We start from the raw sequence: 10,021 nt of genomic DNA, 5'->3' as shown, positions 1-10,021 counted from the left end.
GAAATTGAAAAATAATTTCATTTAATGATTTTGTAATGTTCCAACAATTATTACAATAATTTCATATCATAATGAAAAGCAATTTCATTGTGGGCATTCTTGGTCATTTTCAAGAATATGGTTACACAGGCTTTGAATGCTGGGAAGGTACCACACTGCCAGCTTTGCCAGGACATTCAGCACATCACAATAGTCACCTTTATTTGCAATACTTCCTTGCATGTCTTGGTAATTGAGGTTTTTAACAGACAAATACACTGATTACCAGCTCTCAGGACACTACCAACTCCAATGAAAAAATGTCTAATTTCTCTCCCATTGAATTAAATTACAGAAATTTCAGTGGGCATTGAACCAGGCCTTGGTGGTGATGTTTCTTTACCAAAATTGCTAAGCTGTAAGCCTGTAAAGACTTTGATCACTGCACCTCATATAGATTATGAGGACAAAGAAACTCATCTTACCAGTAGGCCACAAATTTATTAGTAGTTTAATCAAAATTAAACAAATTAGTTATTATTTCAGTTACAAGGATACTAACAGTCATAGCACAAATTGTCCAATTATTAGCAAAAAATTCTCATTAACAATGTAGTTAAGTTTTTAAGACTTATTTCTGTGTTTTTTTGATCACTGTTCTGATATGCCTTTGTACCCTAAGGTCAGTGGTGTTCATCTTCCTCAAGGGGAATCAAGCACATGAGAGTTTGCAACAGTCATCATCTACCTAGGTTCTTCATCAGGAAGAGCGTGATCTTGATATTGGGGGATCTAGAGTCTTCCTAAGGTTATATTTCTGTGTTCTTGCATGGTCTTTCAGTCACTGTTTGTTTCTTACCGGCCCACAGTTCAGTTACATATTACTTACTGAGTTTTGGTACCTATAGCACATAAAGTTAAACCATGCCACAGAAGCCTCAGCATTAAGCTGTAGCAAAATAAAACATTAAGAAGCATTATTATAGAAAACAGTCCTCCTGATCCCTCCCTGTCCCTTACAGTTTTTGCACTTACTGCTAAAAAAACCTGTTGACCACTCCAGAAAATTTCGGGTAAGTCCTAAGACCTGAATATTAAGTTATTACAAAGCCAGTGACCTGCTTCTTGCAATACCAAAACTATATTTATTTGTTGACACCCTTGTTACTTCATAAAAGACCCACTAAAACCTTGCAATGACCACAATGACTTTTTGATTAAATTAATTTCTTTACATGCAGTTCCTCCTCAGCTAACTGCTTTTTTCAAAAGTATTACCTCATTATGATAGTAATAATATTGTGCAATTAATGGTATAGCAATCTAGGTCAGAATATATTCCAGACAAAGGATTTTAGACAATAAGATTTTCAAAGCAGTGACCATTCCTCTCTTCATTGCAGGGGTGTGTGGTGTGTATTTCTTGCCACTATAACCAGAAATATACTTTTATTTTCAAGCAAGATCAGTAATAATGTATAATAATGTTATAATCAAATTGATGCATGTGTTCTTCAGCAAATATTTTAGAAATTATGGCTAAGCTTAGTCTCCAAAGAGAAAATTCAGAAACTATTTAAGAAATGTTTTATGATCAGATTCCAAGTTTTTTAAAAGAATGTCACATATAAAATGTAATGTTGAATGTATTCCAAAATGATGGTTTTCTTGAAATAGGTATGTATTTTTAAACCAAATGCCAAAGTCTATTTAACTTCTGTCCACTCCTTAATAAACTTTTTTTTTGCAAAGCTTTTTTTTTCCAAATTATAAATACTCTATATTTAGCAAATCTGTAGTCTGTGTGCAAGTTTCTATGTGTGTGTATATATATATATATCATATTTATAGATTTCTAATATTTTCCTCTTCAGAAATATTTTTACTGAGACCAACTTGAGCTTACTGTGTATGGTGTTTGGCAACAGCTATTCTCATTCGGATAGTCATTCTGTTGTAAGTACCACACTGAAAAAGAGAACATTAACAGAATGTGTTGTAAATGAATGCATTACACTTTTAAAATTATAATTGCATGGGTTTGAAATAGACTTCAGAGAACCATATTTTCATGTTACACAATATAGCAATTAAGGGAAACATATTAAAGAAGGACAACGGTTTCCTGTTTTCATGTTATGTCAAACAAAGAACCGAGAGATTATTTTTATCAATTTCTTTTATCTGCTTCCATGCTTAGGCCACAAGTGGGGTCCAGAGCTGCAATTCACTGGCTCGGGGATGCAGCTAAAGCAAGAATAATGGCTCTGCAGTGTTTGTCAGGATGGACCGCTCTTCCTCCTGCTCTCCACTCTAAGGCTCTCGTACCGCTGCAGCTATATCCAGCAGCTTCTGGGAAGGCAATCAGTTGCTGCCAGCATTTGCAAAAGCTTTGCAAGAGATGGTGCTGAAGACAGCTGGAGCCCTTGAAGTTTCTGGGTCCCCAGACACTGACAGCTTTATAGAAATCACAGTGAATTTTTGCGCCTACATAGCACTTTAGAAACATTCATTTTTTAATTGTCAGAAACTTTCTGTGACTGCTATCCTCACAGGATGGGCACACAGAATAAAACACAGAAGTGAAGCCAATATTTCTGCGACTGCCTGTGCCCACCTACACTTGTGAATAATGATCTGCCGCTCGGAGCTGCTCGGCTCGTGCAGCCTCTGCGGTTTGATACCGACATCAGGTGTTCATGTTTCCCACTGTGAGCTGTCGGTCCTGACAAATGAAACCTGCGGCAGGACTGGGATCATTTTCTTGTTCTTAGTTCTCTGTTCAGTGCGCTGGAACTCCTGCCTCTTATGCTGTGAAACTTCATCTCCTCGTGCCCGGAGGACCCCAGGCGCGAGGCGAAGAGGCTGAGCCCGCTGCAGGTGCCTGGCCTCTGCACACCACGCCAGGACACCTCACGTCAGGGGTGGCATTGCCTTCTGCAGCTGCCAGCTCCCTGGTGGCTTTCTGAAAGCATCAAAGGAGTCACCAGGAGTCAGTCAGGAGTTTCCCCTGGTTTAGAAGTTCATGATTATGAATAAACTCTCACCTTAAGGCTCTGATTTTTTTTTTTTTTCCTTTTTTAACACACTGGCTGAAATAGCAAATTTGGTACGCATCAACATATTTTTTAAGAATTATTCCTGTAAGAAAATGATTAGTTACTCCATTTTTGTTTCCTGTTTCTGTTTTCTTAAGGGTGCACTGACCTGGAGAAATCTGAAGTTTTTCATTAAAAAGCTCATGTTAAAATAGCACTTTTAATACTTCTGAAATCTAGATTTCAAAGCAGGGGGAGCAGATATTGATACCAAAAAAACAGTCGAAGAAACTCTCTAAGACTCGTTTTGGGGTTTTAGAAAGCAGGCATTCTTTATTGCAGCACTGGATGCACAGGGGATAGTTCCACCTAGCATGCATACCACAGCCCCAGCACAAACAGGTTATATAGAATAACTAATTGCATATTAATCAGATTAGTATATATATACAAAAAAATGATTGCAACTGATTATCTTAGTACTGCCTACATCTGATCATGCACAATGAAGGATCCATTTGAGTCGAAGGGCTGCTTTTGTGACCACAGACCCATTTGAAGTTCTTGCTGGCTGTCCTTGAAGTCTTTATTCTTGTCCTTCTTTGATCTTGAAGCTTAATGCAGTTTCAATCACATGTGGTCAGTTTCAACATTGTTCTCATCTAGCGTACAGGAACATCTAGTCATAAGAGCAAAGAACTGCAAAACTTATGAATAATTACTAGTTAATCACTTGACTAGACTTTGTAATTATCTCACTGGTTACCCTTTGTCTATTGTTTCAACCATAATGTTAATATATGATCATTTATCAAATCTCACTTGCACAGCCACCTAGCAGCAAACCAGTTTTCATAGAAGGTACAAAATTTTAAAGCCATAAAAGTTTGAACAAACCACATGAAATGTATGGACATATGCTATCAATACCAGGCAAAATTCTGAAGGCTCAGGCAAAGGACATTAAAGCATAGAACACACCAAAGAAGGACCACTTGTAAATTAACTTTATTTCAAGTAAACTGGTACAAAACTCTGAAAATGATCCTAAAGGATTATATTAGTACTCCTGAAACTACTGGTAGTGATCTCTAAGAAATGAGCTTGTATCAGCACTAAGAGACTGAAATCATATTGTTCAGGCTTACTGTACTCATGGAAATAATGTTCTAAACTCTAATTCTTTATGTTTACGGATCACACAAAACCTAAAGAACATAGCATACCTCAGAGATGGAGTTAGAGGCACTTACCCCAAGACTATCACCACTTCCAAAAGAGTTTTTTCACTGCCGTGTTCATTCTCAAACATGATCTGATGAACTGCATACAGTATTTCCTTACACATGACTTTACAATGTGTGATTGTCAAGGTATTGTTATATGAATTTTATGTTACACACACAAAAGTTTGTTTACCAAAAGCTGAGCCCGGTCAGGAAGAAGTATTTAGCTCAGAAGGAGTCATGATTTCCTTAAACTTAAATATTGGGAGCCATGTTAGCACTTTCTATTTATTGTCTAGACAGAGACATTAACACTTCCCAGGTTGGGGAGGGGAAGTCAATAATCCTATAGGCACGATGTTACAAACTGACATTCTGATTAAGTGATGAACTACCAGAGAGTTGTGGAGCAGCAAGGACAAATGTCTGAGCCTGAATGTAACCTGCAAAAAGAGAATGAGCATATAGAGACAGATGCATCCTGCCATCCAGATTCCCCTCAAGAAAAGCAATATCCAACCTGTGGATCTTGCCATGCAAATGGATTTCAGCCAGTAAATCATATCAGTATGGTTACAGTTTGTTAGCTAAGTGAAACAGATAGACAACCTAAAGTGTACTTGTTGCTTTTAGATATAGATATATATATATATATACCTTTAAACACTGCAGTGCTTTATCTTGGTTAATTCTTGGATTTCTAAAGATTAATTATCTACATCTACTTTAATGCTGGTTGATGCAGAGGTGATTTTAAAGGACCAGAAAGCCATGCCTAGGGCTGGAGTGATTCATAAACCGCTTTCACACTGCCAAATGTTCCACCAAAAGATATATGAGGTGCTGAATGATGGTGGGAATATTCTTCAGCTAATGCTCATTTTATGGCATGGTAATACTGCTATTGGTATGGTAGAAAAGTTTCTTCCGGTGGGAAATCCTATCCAAAATATAGTATGAAACAAGACTGGAAAAGGGCCTAAATTTCAAGGGTCAGTGCTGGTCAGCTAGTATGATTATCACTCGTGAAATTGCAGTGGGATCTGAGTTGTAACTACAGTTAATGGTGAAGTGGATTTCTCTCACAAGGTTTTGTCCTCTTCCACTGAAGCTAACAGGAGTATGATCAAATCAGTGGAGCACCAGTCTGATAAAGCACTGACAAAATGACACAGTTCAATAAAATATTGAAACACTTGTTTATCATTAACTCTTGAGAGACTTTTGTGTTGAATTATAAGACTCTGACTTTAGTGGGCTTCTGAATTCATCTAAAAATATCTAATGGACTTAAGCTTCACCCAATCCTGAGTTGTCTTCATGGCTAGGGTACCTGCTTGGTTAATGGCATTGTCCCCCCAACTGTTTTTTCTAGCACTAATTCTAAGGAAAAAAAAAAATGGATTTTTTTGGTTTTCATCCATGGCATTAAGAACTGTAAAAAGGTGGTTTTAGTGCACCAGCTGTTGGAAGGTGTTTGTGGAAGTTGCTGCTTTCATCTCTGAAGGCGCACATAAAAATAATATTAGTTACAAAGACCGAATGGAGAATATCCTGAAAAATAATGGCTGTTTGGGATTAGGTGTAAACAATTTTTTACATTAGATTACTCAGTGTAAATACCCATTGTTCTTTTAAGCCAAGCTTATGTGTAGAACACCATTCAACATTGACAAATTTCTGCTGCCACACATCAATTACTTACAAACCAAATGGAATAAAGATAGTAGTCTTTGTCTGCTCTCTTACAAATTGTACCGTTCTCTTGTTTCCTGCAGAATGAATTATCTCCTGATCTAATGCTTTCTATGAAATCAAAAGTATGCCCTCATGAAAACATGCTTTTAGTTCATCACTGCCATGAGGCTTTTCTGATCTCCATAACTATTAATGCACAGTAGTTGATTGAAAAGAGTTTGGATTTATGTTGTAGAGAAATGCATGTGGATCTCCAGGATGGCTTTCATGCTGTCTAAAAATGGCAAAAATATCTTGTGTCCGTATGAAAAGCTCTCCATCCAATGTAGTAAATACCAATGTGGAAACATTCATAGCTGCTAGTATGTATATTTTGCTAAGAATACAGGGTAATCAATTTTCAGTAAGTGAATAGAACAGAAGGCTAAAAGTTTGCCTTCCATGGAAAACTGCCACCCTGCGAGAGACTGAATTGTCATCTGGAGCTATTTGGCTCAAAGACTGTTTATTGTGAGAGACTGGACTGTCATCTCAAGCCATTAGTCTCAAGGATTGTTTGCTGTGACGAGCCACTTATCCCAGAGATGGCTGTTTAAGCAGGGCACTCCTCTGTCCATAAGGACATTACCAGGCCACTCCAGGGGAGGAGATGGACTGGAGCCAACGAAGCATGCAGGAACGTGGAGATTACCATTGTCATGGAAACTGTAGTCTTTGAGATAAGGTACTGGTTTCTGGTGTTGATCCTGCAGAGGTCCTGTGATAGACGAAACCTGCAGCATGTGAACAGTGCATGAACAGTACATATGTGCATGCATCATCAGACTATGCCCTATAAGAAACGGTGGAGACAAGCCGTAGTGTGCATCCATCACCGACGAATTGAAGACTGAGGACCAATGGGACGCTGCTGGATCCATGGTGGTGACTACCCTTGCAACTCTATCCTGACTGCTTGCTTGATTTCTGCCTTTTCTTCCACTCTATCCTATCGCTACTATTTTCTACTTTTGATGCTTTTGATAATAAAAGCTCTTTTGGTATAGGGCATTTGACCTCGTTTGTGTCTTAATCTCGCTCTTGGGATCGTATCGAAACCTTCCCCACCATTGGATTGGGATACACCCAGAGTACCTCCACTGAGTTAAATGAGATTTAAAAATGAGACAATACTTGATACTAAGTCTTTAAAACAGGCTAAAGGAAAAGTGCTCACTTTTGAAGGGGTGGCTTTTATGAAAACTCCTGAGCCCCAAGCTATGTTCAATATAAAATTGAAGGAAGGTTAAGCTGAAGCAACCAGAACACTAAGTACTGCAGAAACTGTTAGATCCAGGAGGGTCAAAGCCTTTTTTCTTACCTTTGGTTTCAAATTACTCAAGAGCTACCTATGGATTTATCTTTTTGCACAGTGACTTTTCCCACTGAGGTAAACAGTGCTGCTTAAATTGTATGAACTAAAACACTTGCATAAATCTTTGTAGAACTGGAGACAACATCTATAAGTAGTTTATAGTAATTTATAACAGGATTATTTTGATGCAGTATACTCAAGTGTAATAAGTGAAATGTTCAGTAAAGGAGCTGTAGTTTATGTAGCATATAAGTTAAAGGGATGCAAAATTAAGTAGGAGGATAAAGATTAAGGTAAACTGAACAGTAAGAAGAGCTATCATGTGAGTTGAGTGCATGAAGACATTGTTTTTAGCAGAGATACCACTGAATGGAGAATAGGATGGCCATTTGGATGAGGACAAAGACCTGGGATGAAAATTGATGTAAGATTAGCATTAACAGATAGGCAGGATCCAAGAGGAGTCTGAGGCAGGGGGTGGGACAAAAATTAACCTTATCATCAGCAGGTAGAAAGATTCATCCTTATTGACAAAAGAATAGAAGAGATTGTCTTTAGGAGCAGGATTCCTGCTTCTAGCTGGTCACAAGTTGGTAAAAAACCACTGCAAACCCACACTTAATTTGCTTGTGGAGGATGACTGAAATGGAAAAAGAAAGATGGGCCCTTCCAGAGGTCAGTTCAGAGCAGCGAAAGGAGGCTGCTGCTTCAAATTGCTCTCCAGAGTAACTGCCTGTCTATTGACTGCAGAAGCCATCTAAAAGATAAGCCTTGTTAAGCTTAAGTCAGCTTTTGTGAATATGACCTTTTTGATGAAATTCTGGACTGTTTCCAACACCTTTATTAAGAACCTAGATGATCTTTTAAACAATTGCATCTAAGCTATGAATTATGTTTATCTGTCAGAGGAAAATGACCTTCCACCTGCTTCCCAGGGGTTTTACTCAATTTGCTTCCAAATGAAACAATGTACCTAAGAGCAAAGCTGTTGGGAAGGGCTTTAAATACCCTTGCTCAATTCTTGGCTGGCCTGATGGGCAATGTTGATAAAGACTCCTTTTTTTCTTTATGTGAAATGAATGATACCAACCTTGTGATGTACTTTGATATACACTGATGAGCAATGATATATAATAACACAAGACAATTATATCAATGTGAGGAAAGACTGTACAATGTTGTTCCTGATTGTATTTTGACTTTATCATAAACCTGCATGTCCATTCCTCCACTTTTTGGACAGCAATTGAATAGTTTAGGAAGCTAAAAGAGAGGAGTTCTAGCTGAAAAAAAAAAAAAGAGTCTAGGCTTTATCTAAAGTATATTGATTATTATCATCCCCAATTCAACAGCTATGTTCTCCTTAGATTAGCTGTGCATTTAGAAGAAGCTAAGGTGAACTTTTTTGAATATCCCACTGTCCAGTCATGAAAAAACGTTTGGGTTTAGTCATGTATCTGTTGCTGAAGGAAGAGAAATACTGAATGCATTGAATGAGAAAAACTTAATTACCTGCCTCCTCTAATGACCAGACTCCATTTAGTCCAAACCCTAGTTGCTGCAGACTAGCTTCCAGAGGGAAGTTTTCACTTTCCTAATACACATAAATTATACAATAGAGAACCTGAGGATTAAATAATAAAAGTACAGGATTAAGTTTGTAATCAAACCTAAGGCAGAGGTTCCACTATTATAACTGTCTTTGATTCCCTGCTAAATTTCTGAGAGGCTTAATGCATTTTTCAAGATTCCTTCAGTTCTACTTGTCCCATGTAATTTTAAATGTATTTTAAATCTTTACTCAACTGAAATGAGACTAAACCACAAAGTAAATGAGCAAATGAGCAGATACATATACATACCTAGCATATGACATACATATCTAGCAAATGAGGGAAGGCCAGCATCAGAGCAAATACTCTTTCAATCCAAAGGTACCATAACCTACAAGACCATCTTCCTCTTCTGAAGAAAACAAAAGCAAAGTTCATGGGTCTTTTAAGCCTGGAATAGTCACCTCTTTTCATCACTCTTATGAAATGCTGCCAAAAATTTCTGCCCATTGAACACCATCAACAGGTGTTAAAGATACAGACGTGTAAAGGCAATCTTTTCAGGAGCTGCTGCTGAAGGATTTGAAGGTGCGAGTAAGCTTCTCCCACCAACAAACTGAAGCTTTGGAGGAGTCTCAATAGTGGGCAAGTGACTTTTTAGGAGCCTAAGTATCTTAAATTGATCAAGTGTTTTTATAATAACTGTTAAAGTTGTATTCAATTTTTGAAAGGCATAGAGATTTTTCTAGTTAATAGAAGACTATAGTGTCTGTTGGCTAGTAGAAATATAGTAATAAACTTTATGATGTGTCAAGCCATTAACATTAACTAAAAAGTTGTCATCTTGACAACCTAGCAGCCACCAAGATATATTGGGGTAGAGCCATGGGACTCTGCATGTCTGACATACACCTGAAAAGATAAGTAAAGATTGGGTGATGTAATATAAGTGCAGTCACGTTGAATCAGTCACCTATAGTACTTTGCATTAGTTGTGGAGTTTTATACCAGAATTAGTTAGCTAATGAATTCATGGGAGGTGAAAGGGGTGTCAAAGATTGGTATTTTATAATTGTTCCCCCACTGAGAGGTGATGCCTGCCACGTATTTCTAGCAAGCTGTTTTTGAGTGAAATTGCATGTGTATTTTGTTACTATTACTGACTTTGATTTT

The 10,021-nt window shown here is 37.7% G+C and overlaps 1 long non-coding RNA gene across 1 annotated transcript; it reads left to right on the top strand.

The window, feature by feature from the left end:
- The first annotated feature begins 668 nt into the window (after positions 1-668).
- On the top strand, positions 669-6,388 carry LOC115351171. The gene is made up of 3 exons (XR_003926721.1): positions 669-787; positions 1,854-1,935; positions 6,022-6,388. It is a non-coding gene; the product is annotated as an uncharacterized LOC115351171 (long non-coding RNA).
- The last annotated feature ends 3,633 nt before the right edge of the window (positions 6,389-10,021 follow it).

Source organism: Aquila chrysaetos, chromosome 15 (assembly GCF_900496995.4).
Source record: "Aquila chrysaetos chrysaetos chromosome 15, bAquChr1.4, whole genome shotgun sequence".
NCBI lineage: Eukaryota > Metazoa > Chordata > Aves > Accipitriformes > Accipitridae > Aquila > Aquila chrysaetos.
Note: the sequence above shows the minus strand (reverse complement) of the source record. Positions and strands in the feature narration are given on the sequence as shown.